Source organism: Rhinopithecus roxellana, chromosome 7 (genome assembly GCF_007565055.1).
Source record: "Rhinopithecus roxellana isolate Shanxi Qingling chromosome 7, ASM756505v1, whole genome shotgun sequence".
NCBI lineage: Eukaryota > Metazoa > Chordata > Mammalia > Primates > Cercopithecidae > Rhinopithecus > Rhinopithecus roxellana.
Genome location: NC_044555.1, coordinates 148,881,605 through 148,906,237, shown reverse-complemented (window position 1 = coordinate 148,906,237; position 24,633 = coordinate 148,881,605).

The window sequence follows — 24,633 nt, the reverse complement described above, 5'->3', positions numbered from 1 at the left end:
GAATTATAAGGTATTATTTTTATTTAGATGGTTAAAATGTATTTATTTGTTTTTTATTTCAGTAAGTTTCTGGGGAACAAGTGGTGTTTGGTTACTTTAAGTTTAAAAATTGCAATACCTGATGCTGATGAGCATTGAGAAAAATAAGAAGTTTCATGCATTACTGGTGTTTATGAATTGTTGAGTCTATTTTGTAAAGTCACATGATAAAAGTAAGCTAATTAGCATGCTTCACATTTCTTCCCCATCTCCTGATTTTTGTTATATTAGCTTTAATTTATGAAGTATACTTTCTATTTGGTAACGATAATTCTGTCAGTATGTAATAGGTATGATATTCAGGAGTAAGAGAACACAATGTCATAGAAACATTGTTAATTATCAAATTTTAAAATACACATACAAAGCATTGCAAGCCACGCAAAACTTGCCTAATTTTAAAAGATGATAATTTATTGAAAAAGTATTGGGAATACACAGAAAACATGGAAAGACTTTCAAACTAGGTTTGAAAATAGGAAACAATATAGTTCCTACATTACTGATAAGCAATAAACCTAACACAGCCTAAAGTAGTGACAGATCAGGGGACCACTGCTGAGAGGAATATTTTTTAAATGCAACAATTTCTTCTGTGCTTGTATCAGTTGCTAAGGACTCATGATTCCTGAAGTGTGAGTACCATTTGCTGAACTTAATTTCCTTCCCTTGACTGTACAAGGACAATGAGAGGAAGAATAAAAGAACTAACATGTATATTGAGCAGTTACTAAATACCATGAACTGTTTTAAGGTCTTTAACACATCGTCGCATTTCATCTTTAAACAACGTTATGACAATTTATCTCTATTTTGTTGGAGAGATTTAATAACATTTCTAATATGATCTCAAAGCTAATAAGTGGTGGCGCTTAGATTTGAATGTACTCTGATATCTGAGTCTTCGATGTTCTTTAAACATTTATAATACAAATATAGGCATCACTTGAAATTTTCTTGCTATAAATTATCATTCCACAAAAACGGCATAGAATTTAGTAAAAAAAAAAATGTACTCCACATCTCATCTCCAATGTATTCTGATTCTGAGAAAATGATAAAGTATTGAAAATAGAGCCCAAATGATAAATGTTTAAAACAGACTCGGCAATTGCATGTTTGGGAATCTTTATGTAGTAGATAGAATTCTAAACTTGTCACCCATGAGCTTTACTCTGTATAGTCTCCCCCTGTTGATTGTTTCTAGAACCTATGGATATGATATCACTTCCAAGATTGTGTTACACATATGGCAAAAGGGATTTTCCAAATGTGATTAAAATTACCATTGAAATGACTTTGAGTCAATCAGAAGGGAAGTATTCTGGGTGGACTAGCCCAAATAGAATGAGCCTTTTAAATTTGGGTAGAGACAGAGGAACTCAGCGTTTTAAAGCATTATATGGAATTGACATTCTGGATTTGAAGACAGTAGGAGCCACATGATGAGGAATATGAATGACCTCTAGGAGAAAAGGGATGCTCCCTTCTCCAGTAAGAAAATAGTAATCTCAGTTTTAAAACTGTAAGAAACTGTATTTTCCAAACAACATAAGCTAACATTGAAGTGGATACTTCCATATTCTAGCCTCCAGAAAAGAACCCAACATTGATGTTAGTTTTGAAGAGTCTTGTGCAGATAACCAAGCAACAGCATGCTGGACTTCTTACTTATAGAGTTGTGAATTAATAAAAAAAAAAATGTTGTTTTAAGCTTCTAAGTTTGTGGTAATTTGTTATGCAGTAGTCAAAATCTAATAAATATATTTTATAATAAAAATAAAAGTACCTGTACCATGGGCATATGTTCAATTATTGCATTGGAAAAACCTGAAAATAACCTGTGTGTCTCAATAAGGAAATCATTAGGAATGTTGTCATAAATCGTGTCCTTTATGGAGTTTGTTAGTATTAAAATAACTAGGATAATATTTGTTTACACGGAAATAAGTCTATTGTATATGGAGTAAGAAAACTTAATTGCAGAACTATGCATATAATGCATATGATTCTCTTTTATTGAAAACTCTATATGCCTATAAATTTTCATATATAATTAAATGGTCATACAAAAAATATACAAGAATAGCTGTCAAATGTTTACATAGGTTGCCTGGAAAGGTAGGACTAGATTAGTATCATTATGGGAGAATAGGAGCAAATTACTATATTTTTCTTACAACTCTGAATTGCTTGGCAAGTATCTTAGTCTGTTTGAGCTGCTATAATAAAATGCCATATACTGGGTGGCTTGTAAACAACAGAAATGTGTTTCTCAGAGTTCTGTAAGCTGAGAAGTTCGAAGTGTTAGCAGAATCAGTGACTAGTAAGGGCCTGCTTCCTCATAAACAGCCTTCTTCTTAATCTAACTTCACATGGTAGAGAGCAGGAGAGGTTTTTCTCAGACACTGTTTTAGAAGGACACTATTTCCTATCATGAAGGCTCTGCCACCATGACCTGATCACCTCCAAATGATCCTCTTAATACCATCACCTTGTGGGTGAAAATTTCAACCCATAATTTTGAAGAAGACATAAACATTCAGACCATAGCAATACGTTATATTATGTGCTACCCTTATCAAAAAAGCTACTTATAAAAATAAAATATAATACACTAAAAAAGACGTTTATAACTCAAGAAGCTATAATATTAAAAATAGGATGAATTAATAATGCAAACATTAACAAAGTTAATACAAGCTGATATTAAAATTACTCATTTCAGATTCACAAGGAAGAAAACTAAAACCTTGTGTAAGCCTATCCTTATATATATTCTATAGTAAAAGCTTAGGGTTTATACATTCTTTGCGCGCGCACACACACACACACACACACACACCCATACACAGCTCAAGCTATCTTGGAAAGTGTTTGGAAATGTTTGGCTATTTACTTGTGATTAATGTTAATTTCTTATTTTTTTATATTATGGTTACATAGTATGTCCTTTAAAATTTTCTCCTGTTTATAATCAATGTTTTCAGCCTTTGTGTTTGTTTGTTTTCCCTAAGATTATATATGTCAATGCCAAGTTGCACATTGGTGCATGAAATTTCAAGGCCGTTATTCATTATGATTACATGTGCTTCTTTCTGTTTATTGTATTTTGGCTTAAATACTATTATATTTAAAAAGTATTATGACTTGTTGGTTATTTTATTTGCATTTTCCTAATACAACTTGGGCCATACGCATTTTTGTTTTCTAAGGCATATTTTTGTAGCTACATATTTTATAAAGATCTATAATTGAATATTGTGTTTTATTAAATTTGAGAGTCTGTCTTCCAGTAGGCCAGTTCGACCCACTTGCATTTATTTTTATAATTTCTTTGCTGGAGAGCTTTAGTTGTGTAATTTTGTTTTACACATTTTTATTTTCACCTCTGTTTTCTATTTTTTGATATAAGAACGGTGGTTTCCTTATTCCTTTTTACATATCTTATTTGTGATTTTGGCAATACACATCCTTTTATTTGAAATATGAACACATACTTTCTAATTATCTGGAATTACAGGCTGTTTAACTTATGTGTATGAAAACAAGACATTAGCATGGAACTATTTTGTTCACTTGGTCTCTTACAATTTCTTTATTTCCTCGTTGGTGTCATTGGAAACTTGAACAATAATATTTTCATTAAATTATTCTTCACATTCTTTTAAAATGTTTTAATTTTAATTTTTGTGGATACATTAATAGGTATATATATATTTATGGGGTACATGAGGTGTTTTGATACAGGCATGCAATGTATTATAATCACGTCATATAAAAGGGGTTATCCATCCCCTCATGTATTTATCCTTTGTGTTACACACAATCCAATAATACTCTTCTAGTTATTTTGAAATGTATGATTAAATATTATTGACCATAGTCACCCTTTTTGAAGTCTGTATTCTTTATGTTTAAAATCAGAACTAATTTTTGGCAGTTGATTTGTGTTGTCACAACTTTTTTTTAATTATCTATTATTAAATTTATTAGTGTAATTTTATATGTTAAAGCAAGGTGTTCAAGTATGATTTACTTATCCCAAATGTTGTGATTTTTCTAATTATCTTTAAGTTCTAGTGTACATGTGCACAATGTGAAGGTTTGTTACGTATGTATACATGTGCCATGTTGGTGTGCTGTACCCATTAACTCATCATTTACATTAGGTATATCTCCTAATGCTATCCCTTCCCCCCTCCCACAATAGGCCCCAGTGTGTGATGTTCTCCTTCCTGTGTCCAAGTGATCTCATTGTTCAATTCCCACCTATGAGTGAGAACATGCAGTATTTGGTTTTCTGTTCTTGTGATAGTTTGCTGAGAATGATGGTTTTCAGCTGCATCCATGTCCCTACAAAGGACACAAACTCATCCTTTTTTATGGCTGCATAATATTCCATGGTGTACATGTGCCACATTTTCTTAATCCAGTCTGTCACTGATGGACATTTGGGTTGATTCCAAGACTTTGCTATTGTGAATAGTGCCACAATAAACATATGTGTGCATGTGTCTTTATAGCAGCATGATTTATAATCCTTTGGGTATATACCCAGTAATGGGATGGCTGGTTCAAATGGATTTCTAGTTCTAGATCCTTGAGGAATCGCTACACTGTTTTCCACAATGGTTGAACTAGTTTACAGTCCCAACAGCAGTGTAAAAGTGTTCCTATTTCTCCACATCCTCTCCAGCACCTGTTGTTTCTTGACTTTTTAATGATTGCCATTCTAACTGGTGTGAGATGGTATCTCATACCAATGACTTTCTTCACAGAATTGGAAAAAACTGCTTTAAAGTTCATATGGAACCAAAAAAGACCCCACATTGCCAAGACAATCCTAAGCCAAAAGAACAAAGCTGGAGGCATCATGCTACCTGACTTCAAACTATACTACAAGGCTACAGTAACCAAAACAGCATGGTACTGGTACCAAAACAGAGATATAGACCAATGGAACAGAACAGAGCCCTCAGAAATAATACCATACATCTACAGCCATCTGATCTTTGACAAACCTGACAAAAACAAGAAATGGGGAAAGGATTCCCTATTTAATAAATGGTGCTGGGAAAATTGGCTAGCCATAAGTAGAAAGCTGAAACTGGATCCTTTCCTTACTCCTTATACGAAGATTAATTCAAGATGGATTAGAGACTTAAATGTTAGACCTAAAACCATAAAAACCCTAGAAGAAAACCTAGGTAATATCATTCAGGACATAGGCATGGGCAAGGACTTCATGTCTAAAACACCAAAAACAACAACAACAAAAGCCAAAATTGACAAATGGGATCTAATTAAACTAAAGAGCTTCTGCACAGCAAAAGAAACTACCATTAGAGTAAACAGGCAACCTACAGAATGGGAGAAAATTTTTGCAATCTACTCATCTGACAAAGGGCTAATATCCAGAACCTACAAAGAACTCAAACAAATTTACAAGAGAAAAACAAATAACCCCATCAAAAAGTGGGCAAAGGTTATGAACAGACACTTCTCAAAAGAAGACATTTATACAGCCAACAGACACATGAAAAAATACTCATCATCACTCGCCATCAGAGAAATGCAAGTCACAACTCTTAATATGATCTAAGACACAATTGTTTTTTTGGTAGGATTCAATGCTCACTAACATAATTTCCCCCTTTTTTACCTTTTAAATTTGTATATTGGATAGTTGAAATAGATTTTTGAGTGCTTTATTTTTTCTAGATCTCTATGCTTAAAAAAAAAAAAAAAAACAGCTTTATTGAGATTTAATCCAAATGTCATGCAATACACCTGTCCGTGTATCGTATTCCTAAGACCTTACTTATCTGAAAATGCCTTTGTTGTTTTCTTTTTGATTAAAATTTTTATTTTAAAGTTATCACATATTCACATGTGGTAAGAATTAACACAGAGGGATTCTATGTACTTTTTAGCATTTCACTCAATAGTAAAGTCTGAAAAATTATGGCATATCCGGAATATTGACATTTATACCATCTACCAAGATTATACAGATTTTCTTAGTTTCATTTTTATTTTTGTGTTTGCTTGTGTGGGAGAGAGGAAGTTGTTTAGTTCAATATAATTTTTATTACGTGGATAAAGTGGTTTGCCACAACAGTTAAGTTCCAGAGAGTTCCATCATTATAGGGGTTTCTTATACTACCCATCTATAACCACATGTACCTCCTTCCTGCATCAGCCCACTCTCATTTCTAATCCTTGGAAACCACTAATCTGTTCCCCATTTCTAAAACATTGTCTTTTCAAAAACTTTATACAACTGAAATGATAGAGTATATAATGTTTTTAGATTTGGCATTTTTTCACTCAGAATAATTCCTGGATATTCACCAAAGCTTATGCATTCATCAATAGTTCATTTTGTTGTTGTTGTTGCTGCTGAATAGTACTCCATGGTATTTACACACCTAAATTTGTTTAATAACTCACTTGTTGAAGGATATTGGTTGTTTCCATTTTTTTTTTTTTGGTTTATTATGGATGAAGTTGCTCTGACATTTGAGTACAAATTTTTGTGTGAACAAAGTTTTCATTGATCTGGGATTGATACCCAGGAGTGCAATTGTTGGGTAATATTATCATATTATCATTATCAATATTATCAATAAATAATATTAAATATTAATAATTTAATATTATTAAGAAATACTGAACTGTGTTCTAGGGTAGCAGTAACATTTTATCTTGCCATCAGCAATGTAAAAATGATCTAATTTCTGTAAATCTTGGCCAACATTTTGTGTTGTTTTTTTTTTTTTTAGCCATTCTGATATGTATGCACTGATATGACAATGTAGTATTAATTTACATTTCAATGTCATGGTTAATTTTATGTGTCAAAATGACTGGGCCATTGTTCCAAGATATCTAGTCAAACATTATTCTGGATGTTTCTGTGAGAATGTTTTATTTTTTTCTTTTCGATAAAATTAACATTTAAATCAGTGGATTTTTAATAGTACAGATTTACTTCCATAATGTGTGAAGGTCTCATCCAATCAGTTGAAGACCTTAATAGAACAAAGACTGACCTCCCCCAAACAAGAAGGAATTATTCCAGCAGATGGCTTGTAAAATAAAACTGCAGCATTGTCTTTCCCTGGATTCCCAGCCTGAGTGCCGACTCTGCCAATTTTGGACTTTGGACTTGCCAAACTCCATAATCATGAGGCTTAAAATTCTCTCTCTCTCACTTCCTTGTCCCTTCCTCTCCCTTTTCTCTCTTTGTTTGTCGCCCCCCTCCACACACACACACACACACACACACACACACACACACACACACCCCTAATTTGCCCTGTTTCTCTAAAGAACCCTAACCATTAATAATACAGGCAACAGTGTTGAACATCTTCCTATGTGCTTATTTGACGTCTGTATGTCCTCTTTAGTGAAATTGTGTCTTATGCCCACTTTCTAATTGGATTTTTTTCTTATTGTTGAATTTGGAGAGTCTTTTATATATTCTATATACTACTCTTTGGTTGGATATGTAATATGCAAATATTTTCTCCCAGTTTCAAGTTATATTTTGAACCTCCTCACAAGTTCTTTACAGAGCAAAAGTTGTTCATTTCAATTAGCTTGAATTTACCATTTTTTTCCTCCTATGGATCATGCTTTTGGTGTCAAATCTAAGAACTTTTCTCATAGCTCTAGCTCCAAAGAATATTTGCAATGTCTTGTTTCTGAAGTTTTATAGTCTTCTATTTTACATTTGTCTGTTATTCACTTAAGTAAATTTTTATGTTAGATCTGAGATTTAGGTTAAAGTTTAATTTTTGCCTATGGATTTCCAATTGCTTCAGCACTATTCGTTCAAAAGGCTATCTTTCCTTCATTAAATTATTTTTGCTCTTTTGTAAAAAATTCACTGACCTTATTTATGTAGGTCAATTTCTAAGTTTCCAATATTGTTCTTTTGATCTAAGTCTCTATCTCTACACAAATATCATACTGTCTTGATTATACTATCTATATAGTAAATTTTAATATTTGCTCTTTTAGTAATTCCACATCCTGTATTTTCCTTATAAATTGTAAATAAGCTTGTTGCTGGGTACAAAAAACTTGCTGGATTTTTGAAATAAATTATCTTAAATCTACAGATCAATTTGTGAACAATAGAGATCTTTACTATGTTGAATCATCCTATATACAAAAGTAGAATGTCTTCATTTATTTAACCTTTTTTGATTTTCTTCATTATCATTTTATAATTTTCAGCATACAGATCCTATACAGGTTTTGCTAGTTTTATACCTATTTTCTTTGTTTGTAGTGATTATAAATGGTATTGCATTTTAAAATTTTAGTTTCCACAATTTCATTGATACATAGAAATGCAAGTTACTTTTTAAAAATTTGTATGTTCAATAGCAAAGACAAATGGAATTGAAGCAGGAAATTTCCCCTGACTCCTGTGCAGGCGGGAACTCGAGTGTGGGCACTGGAGCTACCCAGCCACTTTGGCACCAGCAAGGACAAACTCCATTTACTCAAACCCTCTGTTCTCAATCCATAGCGGGAGGGAGCATGCAGGTGAGTAGGTGCAGGACCTGGGGCTAGTGATTTTGGGTGCCAGCAGGAATGAACTCCATACCAGCTCTGCAGCAATATCTCAGGGAGTGCCCCCAACCCCTGAAGTCCCAGAGGGTGTGTGTTACAGGGCTCTTTTAGCTCTACTGTCCACAGACGGCTTAAGTGTTAACAGCTGAGTGGGCCTTCTGCCTTTTTACATGAGGCAGCTGCTTTCTGCCAGTGAGGGCAGAGGGTCAGTATGACAGCCTCTTGCATCAACACCCATGGTACCTGAGCTCTTGTTTGGCATCCAGGAAAAATCATGTTGCACAAATGAATTGAAGGGTGGTGAATGCAGAGGATTTTATTACTGATGAAAGTGGCTTTCAGCAGGAAGGGGAGCTGAAAAGGGGATGGAGTATGAAGGTAATCTTTTCCCAGAGTCTGGCTGTCCTTGGCCGGACACCTCTCTGAATCTATGCCATCAAGCTGTTCCTCTGAAGTCAAGTGGCTTCTCTCTGATCGTAGCCTCTGATGTCCAGTTGCTTCTCCTCTCTGTCAGCTGAACCTGGGTGTTTTATGGACACAGGATAGGGGACAGGGCAGGCCATGGGTGGTTTTAGAAAAGGCAACATTTGAGTGGGAAAACAGGGATGTCAGTTCTCACTTTGGGCCATGGTTCCAGGCTTTTTGGCTTGAGAGTGGGGCTTACACTGGGAACCTGCCCTCTTTTGCCAGGAAATTCTCTGCCTCTTGTCCCTATCAGAATCAACAAAAATGCACATCAGCGGTAGACTGGCTAAAGAAAATGTGATACATACACACCATGGAATAATACACAGTGATAAAAAAGAATGAGATCATGTCCTTTGCAGCAACACGAATGGAGTTAGAGGTCATTATCCTAAGTGAACCAATGCAGAAACAGGCAACCAAATACCATATATTCTCACTTATAAGTGGGAGCTAAACATTGAGTACATATAGTCACAAGTAAGAGAACAACAGACACTGGGCCTCCTTGAGGGTGGAGGGAGAGAAGAGGGTGAAGACTGAAAAACTACCTATCAGGTACTATGTTTTTTAGCTGGGTGATGGAATAATCTTTACATTAAACTCCCATGACACACAATTTGCCTATATAACAAACCTGAACATGTACTCCTGAATGCAAAATAAAAGCTTAAACATTAGTTTTTTTAAATTAAAATAAATAATAAAAATGTGTGTGTTGATCACATATCCTATAATCTTGCTATACTCATTTATTAATTATAAGAAGTTTTTGTGTGTTCATTGTTTTTTTTTAATGTAGAAAATTATGTTATCTCCAAGCAGGATAGTTTTGTTTGATCCTTTTCAATGTGTGTGTTTACTTTTTTTTCATATCATATTGCAGTGGGTAAACTTCCACTATTCCACCAAATAAGAATGGTAAGAAAGACATCCTCACATTGTTCCTAACCTTAAAAAAAACATCCTGTTTTGTACTATTAATTGTGTTAGCTGTAGGGTGTTTTTCTCTTATAGATAATCTTTAGCAAACTGAGGGAGCTCCACTCCACTCACAGTTTGCTGAGATACTATCAGAAGTAGGTTTTAGGTTTGCCAAATGCGAGTTTGCATGTGCTTATTTGCCATCTGCATTTCCTCTTTGGGGAAATAGATATCTTAATTGACAGAATATATAGCCTTTCTTCTTTAACCTTTTCATATAAAGGATTGATTGAATTTTGAATATCAAACCAGACTTGCATACCTATAATAAATCCGACTTGATCAGGCTGCATAATTCTTTTTGTACATTGGTGGATTAAATTTCCAAATATTGTATTAAGGATGTTTTACATTTATGTTTAGCAGAAATGCTGGCCTGTAGATTATCTTTTTAGTTACTCTCTTTGTTTAGTTTTAGTAACAATCTAATCACGGTCTCATAAAATGTATTAGGGAGTGCTATTTCTTCTTTTTATTTTCTTGAATTAATTATATAATGTTGATGTTATTTTTCCTCTAAATTTTTGTAGAATTTTTCACTGAAATCATCTGTGTTCGGGGACTTTCTTTAGGGGTGGTTATAAATCATGAATCTAATTTTTATAATGGTTATAGAGCTATTCAGATTGTCTATTTTTCATTTTTGCTTGGTATTTGGTACTTTGTGGGTTTTAAGCAATTGGTTCCTTCTAAGTTGCTATATTATGTGTTTAAAATTATGAGTACGTGTAAGTATCCCTTTATTTTTTTCTTAATGGCACAAGATTTTAATGATATTCTCTATCTAACTTTTTTGTTATTGTATCTATTTGTGTTTTACAGGATAATTTTTCTTTCATATAATGAGCTTTTTGGTTTTTTTTCAACCTTTATTTTAGAATCAGAGAGTACATGTGCAGGTTTATTACACAGGTATATTTTATGATGCTGAAGTTTGAAGTACAAATAAATCTGTAACCTGGATAGTGAGCAAAATACCCAATAGGTAGTTTTTTTCAATCCTTGTTGCCTGCCTCCTTCCCATTCTCGTATTCCCCTGTGTCAATTACTTCCATTTTTATGACCACGTGTACTCAGTGTTTAGCCTCCACTTATAAGTGAAAACATGTAGTATTTGGTTTTCTCTTTCTGCATTAATTCACTCAGGATAATGGTTTTCAGCTGCATCCAAAACATAATGTTTTGATATACATGTAAGTAATGCAGTGATTACAACAGTCAGTTAAATTAACATATCTATCAACTCACATAGTTACCTTTGTGTGGATATGTACTAAGAACTCTGAAAATGTGTTCTTTTAGCAAATTTTAAGTATACAGTATTATTAACTATGGCTTTCGTGTACATTAGTTCTCCAGACTTATTTATCTTGCATAACTGCATTATTGATATTGATAATTTGTGTCTTTTTTGTCTTTGTCAGTCTTGTTAGATGTTCATCAAATTTATTTATGTATTTATGTATTTATTTATTTTTTTGAGACGGAGTCTCGCTCTGTCGCCCAGGTTGGAGTGCAGTGGCCGATCTCAGCTCACTGCAAGCTCCGCCTCTCGGGTTCATGCCATTCTCCTGCCTCAGCCTCCCCAGTAACTGGGACTACAGGCGCCCGCTGCCACGCCCGGCTAATTTTTTGCATTTTTAGTAGAGACGGGGTTTCACCGTGTTAGCCAGGATGGTCTCGATTTCCTGACCTCGTGATCTGCCCGCCTCAGCCTCCCAAAGTGCTGGGATTACAGGCATGAGCCACCGCCCCGGCCGATGTTTATCAAATTTATTATCTTTTTGAAGAACCAGTTACTTATGTTCTTGATTGTAAAAATTATTTTTCTATATTAATTTTATTGGTTATTTCTCTTATCTTTATTATTTTATTCTTTTTCTTGCTTTGAATTTATTTTACTCTGCTTTTTCTTGTTTCTTGATGTAGAAACTTTGATTATTCATTGGGGAACTTTTCCTGTTTTCTAATGTGAGAATTTAGAACTGAGCTTCCCTCTCAGAACTGCCTTAACAGCACACATTGGGGCCTATCGGTGGATGGAGAGTGGAAGGAGAGAGAGGATAAAAAAAAAAAAAATAACTAACGGCCAGGAGGCTAGGTGATAAAATAATCTGTACAATAAACTCCCATGACACAAGTTTACCTACATAACAAACCTGCACTTGTACCCCCGAACTTAAAAGAAAAGTTGAAAAAAGAAATGATATAATTTTGATGCATAATAATCACAAAATTAAATCCTCACATGGACGTTTTCACAGATGATATGTGGTTGTGTGTTGCTGCAATAAATATTGGGTTTCATAAAACAAACAAAAATTTAGAATTAATAGAATAAATTTTAGTGGCATACAGGAGAATAATCTTAGACTATCAAAGTCATTCATAAGTAAGACAGAAAAATCTATAAGCTATAAAAAAGGTTGACTAATTTGACTATAAAATTTTTAAATTTCTATCTGACTTAAACACTATTACCATACCTCAATGACAAGTGATATAACTGGCAAGTATATTTTCATAATATACAACAAAGGGAAACAGAGTTCATATATATACACACATATATATATATATATCTCAAGAGAGTTTATATATATATATATAGTTTTTCTAATTCAATAAAAATAAATTACCTGAAAGAAAATGTATCATATACAAGAAAAAAAAAAAAAAAACATTGGCTAAAGAAATACAATCAATAAGTATGACAAGGTAATCAGTGTCACTAGTAATCTAGAGATTATTATTAAAACAAGATAATATTTTTCAACTAAAGGCAAAGGGTTATTCTCATAGCATATTGACAGATGTATAAATGATTATACCTTTTTTGGCACATAAATGAGTGTATCTAATAAGAAGCATTTCTATTACAAAAAAAAAAAATCTCTGTCCTACAAAAACACTCTCATGTATGCACAGAGATATATGGATACAGATACTTATTGCAGAATTTTTGCAGTAGCAAAATATTTTAAACATCCTAATTTTCTAAAAACAGGAGGCTGATTAAATAACCTGTATATGTAAAAGTATGCAGCCATTAAAAAGAATGAGATAAAACTACTGTCATCAACTGTCAAGAGTCTGAAATTTTACTCTAAAGTTAATGAGCTAGCCTTCCACAGTTTCATGGATGCTGGCAGAAGACATGAGACTCCTGGGTCAGAGAGAAAAAATATATTATTTATGGCATAGCAAATATTATAAACTTCATATTCAGATAGGTTTCCCTCAACCATGGAGGTGATGCAGAGATGCCTACTTGGATGTTGCACACATTGTAAGCTTGTATCACAGCTGAGAAACCTGGAGTTTAAGGAATCAGCATATCTATATGTAATTTATTTTTTATATTTTTGATGGAGTCTTGTTCTGTCGCCAGGCTTGAGTGCAGTGGTGCGATCTTGGCTCACTGCAACCTCGGTCTCCCAGGTTCCAGCGATTCTCCTGACTCATCCTCCCGAGTAGCTGGGATTACAGGCACGCGCCACCACGCCCAGCTAATTTTTGTATTTTTAGTAGAGACGGGATTTCACCATGTTGGCCAGGATGGTCTCAATCTCCTGACCTCGCGGTCCACCCGCCTCGGCCTCCCAAAGTGCTGGGATTACAGACATGAGCCACTGAGCCTGGCCAAACCGGAATATTTTATGATGGCTTTTAAGCAAACCTTCTTGAATTTTGTCAGGGAGGGAGATATTGCCTATACGCTACTGGACAGTGAACAAGCCTGCTTTTTTTTTCTCTAAACGGTTGACATCTGTATATTCCAAGGTCATTTTCTTTTTATTATTTATTTATTTATTTATTTATTTATTTATTTATTTATATTTCAATTGTTTTGAAAGAACAGGTGGTACTTGGTTGCATGAAAAAGTTCTTCAGTGGTGATGTTGAGATTTTGATGCAACCATCATCTGAGCCATGTATGCTATAGCCAATGTGTAGTGTTTCATCCCTCACCCTCCTGCCACCCTTTTCCCCAAGTCCCCAAAGTCTATTATATCATTATTATCCCTTTGTATGTTCATAGCTTAGCTTCTGCTTATAAGTGAGGACATATGATGTTTGGTTTTCCATTCCTGAGTTACTTCACTTAGAATAATGGCCTCCAACTCCATCCAGGTTGCCGTAAATGCCATTATTTCATTCCTTTTTATGGCTGAGTAGTATCCATGGTGTGTGTGTATATCTATATATGTTCTCTTTATCCACTGATTGGTTGGTGGGCATTTAGGCTGGTTTCATATTTTTCAAATTGCAAATTGTGCTGCTGTGAACATGCATTGCACATGTGTCTTTTTCATATAATGACTTCATTTTCTCTGGGTAGACACCCAGTAGTGGGATTGCTGGATCAAACAGTAGTTTTACTTTTAGTTCTTTAAGGAATCTCCATACCATTTTCCATAGTGGTTGTACTAGTTTACACTCCCATCAGCAATGTAAAAGTGTTCCCTTCTCTTCACCACATCCACGCCAACATGTGTTACTTTTTGATTTTTTAATTATGGCCATTCTTGTAGGAGTAAGGTGGTATCTCATTATGGTTTTTATTTGTATTTCCTTGATAATTAGTGGTGTTGAGCATTTTTCATATGTTTGTTGATTTTGTATATTTTCTTTGGAGAATTGTCTATTCATATCATTTACCCACTTTTTGATAGGATGATGATGATTATTATTGTTTTGCTAATTTGTTTATTTCTTTCCTTTTCTGGTGGAGTGCCCCCAGAAGGTCGTACGTTACTGTTTTGTCTCTTAACGCACATGTCAGAAAGTTGCTTCTCCCTGCTGCCTACATTAAATTAACATTTTACTGTGGCAGCTGTGGCACATTAGGAGATTGTCTCTCCCTGGTGCCAGCTGCCAAATTATCATTTTACAGAGGCAACGTGATAATCGTTGAACCATCACCCAATCACCTGACATTCCTGGGGGTTGCGGGGGAGGAACCCTTTTCTGCCCCGCTCATGCCTGTCTAGCTACCTGTAGCACTTTGAAGTAAACGATTTTGTTAGTAGCCTATATTCACATGAGCTAGGTATTAAAGGTGTTTGTGGTGAAGTCTCAGAAAAAGAGAATAGCTATAGGAAAAGTCTGAATCTTAGAGATTACTTAAGTGATTGGGAAAAGGATGCTAGTAGGAATATGGACAATGAAGGCCATTCTGCTGAGGTCTCAGGCAAATATGAGAAATAAGGTATTGAAAACCGGAGGAAGGTATACCCATGTTATAAAGTGGCAAAGAGCTTGACTGAATGTTGTCTGTACCCAGGATTTTGTGGGAGGCAGGACTTATGAGCAATAAACTAGAATATTAGGTAGAAGAAACCTATAAACAGAAAAGCATTCAGACTACTGCATGGCTTTCTTAGCTGATTATAGTAAAATGCAAGAGGAGATAAGTTATTTAAAGTCAAAATTTGTAATTAAGAGGGAGGCGCATTGTAAAGATTTGCAAAACACTCAGTCTGGCTATTTAAAAAATTTTAAAAAATGGGAGAGAAATACAAGGCTATGACCAAGCAGCTGTTTGATAAGGAGATTAGTATAGATAAAAAGAAGCCAGGTGCTATTTATCAAGACAGTGGGAGAATGATCCCAAAAGTATTTCAGACATCTTTGAGGCTGTTCCTCCCTTCACAAGTCTGATATGCTAAAGGAAAATGGTTTTAGTTGATGGGTTTGCGATGTCTCTGGGACATCAGGGCCCTCTGCCCAGGGATACCCAGGGTCTCCTCCCTCTACGTTCTGCAAAGAGCTCCTCAGCCACCCCAGCCATGGCTCAAGTGAGTCCAGGTATGACTTGACTCAGAGCACTGGAGGGTGCAAGTCATGAGCTTTGGTGATGCCCTTATGGTGCTCATTCTGTTGGTGTGCGGAGTGCAAGAGCTGTGGAGGCATGGCTTCCTCCATCTAGTTTTCAAACAATGTTGTGAACAGCCTGGGGTTCAATCAGTCTTCTCCCTGAGCTAGTGCCGCCAGAGTCCCCAGTAGGGCAATGACTAGTGGAGCTGTGAAAGAAGGGCCCCCCAGGACTCTAGAACTGTAGAGCCACCAGCATACAATGCCAAGCTTGGAAAGCTGTAGGCAAGAGACTAATACGTGAGAGCTGCTGTGTATGCTGAGCCTAGCAAAGCCACCGGGCAGGACTGCCTGAGAGGCCTTGTATGCACTAGTGTGCAAAAAGGAGGGACATGGAGTCAAATGAGATAATTCTGGAGCCTTAAGACTTAATGTAATTAATCCTGTTTTATTCTGTATATATATATTTTTAGCTTACTTGGGACTTGTTTTCCCTTTCTTTTTTCCTGTTGCTTCCTTTAGTAATGGGAATGCCTATCCTATATGCCTGACTCACCGTTGTATTTTGGAAACATGTAACTTATTTTGATTTCACAGGCTCACAGCTAAAGGTGAGAGAATTTCCCTCAGGATGAATTGTGTCTTGAGTTTCACACACATGTGATTTAGATGAGACTATGTACTCTGGACTTCTGAGGTGATGCTGGAATGAGTTAAGATTATCAGGGATATTGGGATGGAGTAAATGCATTTCGTATTTGAGAATCACATGAGTATTGTGGAGACAGGGTTAAAATGCTAAGGTTTGATTGTATGTCATCTCCAAAACTCATGGTAAAATTTGATTGCCTTTGTAAAAGTATTAAGAGGTGAGACCTTTAAGAGGTGAGTCAGCCGTGAGGGCTCTTCCATCATTGTTGGGAGTAATGCTATTACAAAAGAGTGAATTCAGCCCCCTCTTGCTCTCTCACCCTCTCTTTGTCCTGTTCTTCTGTCATGTAATGATGCGTTAAGAAGACCTTCACTATATGCCAGCACCTTAACACTGAGCTTTCCAGACTTTAGAATTGTGAACCAACACATTTCTATTTCTTGTAATTACTCAAGTCAGGTATTCTGTTGTAGCAGCAAAAACGAATACAGGTACACACTACCATTTTAAATTAACTTTTGCATCATGATATATATTTCTTAATCAATTTACTTTAACCTTATTTATATCGTAGTGTTTAAAGTGAATTTCTTATGAAGTGTTGTTCTTATTTTTCCACTCCACTAATTTCTTTCTCTTAACTGGTGCATTTAAATCATTTACACGTAATGTGATTATTGATATATTAGGGCTCAAAACTGCCATTTTATTGTTTGATTTTTGTGTTTCCCTTATTTTTTCCCCTCTGCTTTTGTTTTCTTGCCTTCTTGGGGATTGTATAAACATTTTCTTCTGATTTCACTTTGATTTATTTATAGTGCTTTAGTTTATACATGCATAATGCACCACAATCTGCCAGTACTAACTTTTTTTTTTTTTTTTTTTTTTTTTTTTTTTGAGACGGAGTCTCGCTCTGTTGCCTGGGCTGGAGTGCAGTGGCCGGATCTCAGCTCACTGCAAGCTCCGCCTCCCAGGTTTACGCCATTCTCCTGCCTCAGCCTCCCGAGTAGCTGGGACTACAGACGCCCGCCACCTCGCCCGGCTAGTTTTTTGTATTTTTTAGTAGAGACGGGGTTTCACCGTGTTAGCCAGGATGGTCTCGATCCCCTGACGTCGTGATCCGCCTGCCTCGGCCTCCCGAAGTGCTGGGATTACAGGCGTGAGCCACCGTGCCCGGCCCAGTACTAACATTTTAATAGCTCAACAAAAAATGTACATACCTTGGCCCTACACATTTTAAAAATTAACCTTGGCCCTACACATTCTAAAAATTAAATTATCTTCAATATTTTCTCTGATTAGATTCAGTACCATATCAGAAGGCATTATAATTTCTGCTTTAATTATTAGCTATGATTTATATATATAAATATAATAATAAGTTTATTATATTTACTCATATTTTCACCTAGTCCAATATTCTTTTTGTTTCTGAAATTCCTGGCCTTTTCCTGTTATCATACCTTTTCAGTTTAGATACTTTCTTTTATCATTTTTTAAGGATAGGTTTGCTGGCAACAAATTCTCTTAGTTTTTCTTTATCTGAGAATGTCTTTATTTCAAACTCCTTTTTCCTTAAGGATAATTTGTGCTTGATATAGAGTTTATAGTTGACAGTTCTTTTCTTTCAGTTCTTATACACCAACGTGCCACTTCCTTCCTGTCTTCATGGTTTCTAATGAAAAATACATTGCCATTTGAATTAGTGTTTCTCTATAAGTGATATGTTATTTCTCTCTGGTTACTTTTAATTTTGTTCTTTGTCTTCAGATTTCAGAAGTTCAAATATGATGTATCTTGTCATAAATTTATTTAACTTTATCCTTTTAGGTTCACTTAGCTTCTTGAATCTGTAGATTTATATATTTTGCCAAATTTAGGACCTTTTCTGTTACTATTCCTTCAAATATCTTTCTATGATATGTTTTCTCTTTTCTCTGCTTTAGGTACTTCAATGCTAAGAATATTCACTCTTTTGTTATTGACCTACTGATCCTGAAGACTCTGTTAATCATTTCTTCAGTTTATCTTCTTTCTATTGTTCAAATTGGATAAATTCAATTAATTTCTCTTCAAGCTCATCAGTTCTATCTTCTACTACCTCCGCTCTACCATTGTGACCATACTTTGAGGTTTCTGTTTTCTTTTGGTTTAGTTATTATATTTCAAGTTGTATAATTTTCCTTTTGTTCTGTCTTACAACTTTTATTTCTGTGCTAGTATTTTCTATTTTTTTTCATGGGTTTTTAATTGTTTGTTTAAGTATTTATATGATAGCTGCTTGAAAAATTTGTCAGATAATTCCAATATCAAATTCATCTACCATTTACATTCCCATATGGGATATTTTGCCAAGTGATAATGAGTACAGTAAGTTAGATATAAAAGGTAATAAAGAAGTCAATAGGGGTCTTCTTGAAATTTTTGACATAATGGTCTATGAGATGTAGCACAATCTTTGTATACAAGTAGTGTGGGCTTAGTCACTTTCTTACTCTCACAATGATAGCAATAAACACTTCTAAGCCCTTAAGGAGTAGCTTTCTCTTGTCTTGGATGGAAATTGCATGGAAGAGAAAACATAAGAGGCAAACAGGGCTTATAGAGGGAGTTGATAAAGAGCAAGAGGCGACAGATACTACCTGAACCTTTCTTTTATCATGTAATAGAAAAATTTCTTGTATTTATGTTTGTTTTCTTTTATGTGGCTTTGAATATTTCTTGTTTACTTTTTTTTATTTTATTAGAAGAGGTGGACTGAAAAACCGATGGATGCTCTCACAAGCATTAGTTAAAAACACAATTGTAAAATATGGCAACTTGATATATACTTTTTCCATTGCTGGAGTCAATATTCTCATTATTTATGAAAATTAAAATGAAGTATTTAAAAATAAATTATTTTAAACTTTTTTAAAGTTTAGTTTACATTTAAATAAATATAAAAACAAAGACCCAACCATATTTTAAGTTATTTGGGGGGTTTTCTTTATTTCATTGCCAATTAGTTGGATTATGCAAAATAACCTAGAATGGGCAGTGTGGTATTTTTGTTCATGAGTATAACTGTCAGTTGTAAAAATAGGCGATTTTTAGTAAAATCATAAGCTGGAGATGGCAAGTTGATCCAAGAGAATGGAAACTCACTCTATATCTGTGAAGATACTTTGATGTATTGCTCTTAGTCAAATTAGAAAGCATGACCTCAAGGGAAGTACATCCTTAGGTGTAAACACCTCTTGTAAATGATTAATTTAGCATTTACAATTAAATATAATTTTTAATGAATTATAAGAAAGGAATGTATCCCATAATTAAAAATTAGTTTTCCTGATTATCCAGATGAGAAGTTGGGTATATTATTTTTTGCTTAAGGTATACACAATTAAGCAAAAAAAAAATCCTCCCATAGTAAAAAACAGATTCATTTATAAACTCAACAACATATGTCAAATGTCCACAATGTTCAAACTAGTAAGTATTAAACAAGATAATTCCTTCACAAATTCATTCAGCTGACATGTATTAAGTATCAACTATGTGCAAGATTTTATGCTAGCCTCCATAATAAATAAAAAGTGGTATGAAACAAATCCCTTTCCCACAAATAGTGTAGAATACAGTAGTGTTATATGTAAAATACAAGTCTGTATGTTTATTTTGCAGGCATATCACCAATATTTGTGGAGCTCAAGACAGTACAAAATGGATACCTAAATAACACATGTATTATTTAGATGACTAACACAATTTTACATAAATATTTTATTAACTTTCTTTAACAAGTATACTTTTAAAATGGCCTGAAACATCAGGTACAGATTTAAAATTTTTGACTTCTCAGTATTCTACACCAGAACATGGAAATGCAGGCAGAACTATTGTCCAGTGCCCTGACCTGTGGTACGCTCCCATTTTCTTCCCACATACTACTTTGTTCCACTCAAAAGAAACCTCGTACGCACATGTAGAAAATTACATCTCTTCACTTACATGTCCAATTACAATCTCCGCAAGCAGATGACCCTTGAATATCCTTTGGTATAGTGTTGTATGTGATGGGAAAACAGATCTTGGGGTAGATATTTGGATAGGCCTGGAAGAGGGCTCAGGAAAGTTGCCAAGGAAATTCTGGGATCCTGAAGAACAAAGTGTCATCTCAAAGGAAGTTGCAGGATTTTAGTGGGAACCTCCCCTTGATCCTACAACTCTTCACTCTGTGGGAGTGAAGCAACTGAAGTAGTGCTAAAGTGAGGCCCTCTAAAGCACAGGACTCGTTGCAGAAACCACTCTTTCTATGGTTTAAGGGCAAAACATTAGCAATGAAGAAATACAGATTGTGTGGTCAGATATAGTAGAATGCATACATATATTTCAGTTATTAGAAAGAAAGCTGTACACGTATTGACATAGATGTCAATATCACATGGTTATGTAAAATAATGCTATGATATGATCTCATTTTTGTAAAAACAAAGATAAAAATATTACATGTGCACAAAATTGTAGATCTTTGTGTGAGTGCAAAAAATGCTGATGAACTATTCACATTGCTTATCTGAAAAGAGGTGAGAAGGGAAAAATATTTAAGTTACACACCTCATTGGTTTATTTATTAGAGTAAGCATATATTATTCTTGTAATAAAACTACAATATATTTTTATAATGTCAATAAACACAAATTGATTGTCTACTGTCTTAGTTTTTTTAGTATTGCTATAAAGGAATACCTGAGGCCAGATAATTTATAAAAAAAAAAAAAATTATTTGGCTCACGTTTCTGCAGGATGTACAAGAAACATAGTTCCAGCATCTGCTTGGTTTCTGGTTAGGACCTGCAGCTACTTCTGTTCATGAGAGAAGGCAAAGTGGAACTGGCATGTGTAGAAATCACACGAAAAGAGAGAAGGCAAGAGAAAGAAGGAAGGTGCTAGGCTTATTTTGACAACCAATTCTTGAGAGGACATCTGCAAGTACTAATAGAGAAACTCACTACCATGAAAACAGCACCAAGACATTCATGAGGGAACCACCCCCATGATCTAAACACCTCTCACTAAGCCCCTGCTTCAATAACATGAGGTTTGGAGAGTCAGATATCCAAAATTACCTATAATTATTGCTTTCCTTACATTGCACTGAAAAAGGATTGCAATGTACTTTATTTGGTAATATTAGAATCTGATGGGGGTATTTGCGTACCTAATAGTCATCCTTAAAGTGATTTTTTGGTCAAATCTGACCTAAAAATAAAAGTAAAATCCTGTCTACATAGGAAGGCTCACTCAACAAGGAATGATTTGAGTATCTGTAGTAAAAATAGTTGTGATTAGTACTAAAAAATGATGCTTTTATATAGATATCTTGAGATAAACATATTATGTCAAGGTGAAACCATTTATTTAGATTATCATCATAATTAACCATATCAATTACTTCATAATCTGACCAATTGTGTACTTGGCAGCAGATACCAAGGAACCACATGTAGAAATCTGTGTTGGCCATGGTCTAAAATAAGATTTATATAATATAAATTGAAGAACTAATTGATCTGAAACTTCTGATTAAACATTGAAGATGGTCTTCACTATTTGCTGCCTCCAGAATCTCCAATAAAATGGTAAAAATACCAAATTTTAAGAAGATACATATATAACCACAAAAGTAATACAAATATATTACAGTAACAGGTGTCCACATAATTGAAGAAGACATACAGTCGACAGATGAATGGTAACGACTTAGGAGATTGGAGAAATCTGGGATCTAAAGGCTTGCAGAGGAAAATACCAAACAAACACGGTTAATTTGGGACACAGAATGCCAGAAAACATCAAAAATTGGAGGCATCAGTTACTTTAGAAGCCAAGGATGAAACAGAAGGTCAGACAGGAGTGACTGAAAAGCAGCCTATTGAGCAATTTACTTTTCAGGGTTCCTTTCCCGCACTTGCAGCAGTAGAATCACAGAGCCTCTGAAGTCAGGAACATCAGACTAGACACATTAAAAGAGAGGTTAGAGGTGCTATTCTGAAACAGGGTAATTTAATGAAAGCCAGTGTACTGATTAGTGAAACGCCAAGTCCTCTTTTTCCTCTTTGCCTTCCAGAACACTGAAAACCAGGTTTACAGTCTAACAAGTAAGCAAATATAGATTCCATCTGAAGAAACTGGACCCCCAAAAGACTGATGATTGGAAGTCTTTGGTTAGATGACCAGGTTTGTATTCAACTGTGTTATGGTGGGGCCTGTCAAAACACACAGATCTTGACCAAGCACATGAAGCTTTTGATTGGGTTTCAGTGCATCACTCTTAATTATAAATGAATATCCAAGTTTCATAAAATATTTGAAGAAAGGTTTTATTACAAAATATTAAGACCCAAAAAAGAGAAAAGAGGAAAATTGGAAAAAGAGAAAAGTCAGTAATCTCACACTACAAAAATGCCCAAAAAACTTTATCTTTCTAGAACTAAGAGAAGACATTATAAAAGCCATCAAGATATAAAAATAATAAAAAATTAAAAGACTATAATATTTACATATACCTAAAATAATATCTCTTAATAATCAATGTTGCAGAAGATGTGGATCAAGTATGTCACACATATTGATGATAGGATTGTTAAATAGTTTGGTCACTTTGGAAAAATATTTGATATTATCTTATAAATTGAATACTCATATACCATATGAGTATTTTCACTCCTTGTTTTAGACTGAAGTGAAACACTTACATATGTTCACCAGAGGACATGTGCAACACTATTCATAATGTAAGATTATTTATAATTTTATAACTCCTGAAATAATATAAATGCCAATGAAGAGGAGTACAGTGGTTTATTGAAACAATGGAATATTAGACATTAGTCAAAGGAAATAGAGCTGCACACATCAATGTGGATAAATCTTGGCAGTATAATATCAAAAACACAAGTAAGCTTGAAAAGATTACATATAAACATCATAGTACTTTTTAAAGTTGGTGAGGCTCACAGCCATGCTGTCTTAGGTGTGATCCAGCAGCACATTCTTAGTTGTGATGGCTACAGAGAGGGACACCTTTACTTCAGAAAAGGAAAGGGAAGAATAAAGCTTGTCTATAGTAGGGTAGAGCACCAAGCAGACTCCCAGGGTCCCTGATTTCAGTTCTTAGTTGCTGGACAACATTTCTGGGCCTGCTCTGGGCCAGATGGGAGCCCGCTTCCCTGAAAGGAGCGACCCAAGCCTGACATCATTCATCACAAGCTGACCGAAGAGCTAGTAGGACTTGAGTGAACATCGGTAGCAGCCAGGCAGTACTTGCCACAGGCCAGGAGCAGTGGGGGTGACAGAGAGAGACTCCTTTGCTCAAGGAAAGGGAAGGAAAGAGTGGGAAGGACTTTGTCTAATGGATTGGGTACCAGATCAGCTACAGTAAAATAGAGCATGAAGTAGATTCCTAAGGTTCCCAATTATAGGCAATGGCTCCTGGAAGGCATCTTTGGATACTCCCAAGGCTAGGGGGAGCTCACCACCCCAGAGCGAAGGAAACACACCTGACTGGATTCACTACCTGCTGATTGTACAGCCCTTAGGCCTTGAGTGGGCATAGATGGTAGCCAGGCAGTGGTCACTGCAGTGCTGTGCTGGTTTTGGGTCTGACCCAGCATAGTCCCCATGGTGATGGCCACAGTGGTGCTTGAGTCACCCCTCTTCCAACTCCAGGAAGCTCAGCACGGAGAGAGAGAGAGACTCAGAGAGAAAGACAGAAATAAACTTCATTCATGTGGGGAAAGTAAGAGAAGAAGAATCCCTGCCTGGTAATCCAGGGAATTCTCCCAGATCTCACACAAAACCACCAAGGTAGTACCTTTATGAGTCAGCAAGAGCCAAAACATTATTGGGTTTGAGGTGCCCCTAATGCAGATACGGCAACAGTGGTGAAAAGACTTGGATCACAACACCCAAGTTCTTCCAAATACTTGAAAAGCCTTCCCAAGAAGGCTTCAAACAAACCCAGACTATGAAGACTACAATAGATATTTAATTCTTCAATGCCTAGACAACAATGAACATACGTGAGCATCAAACCA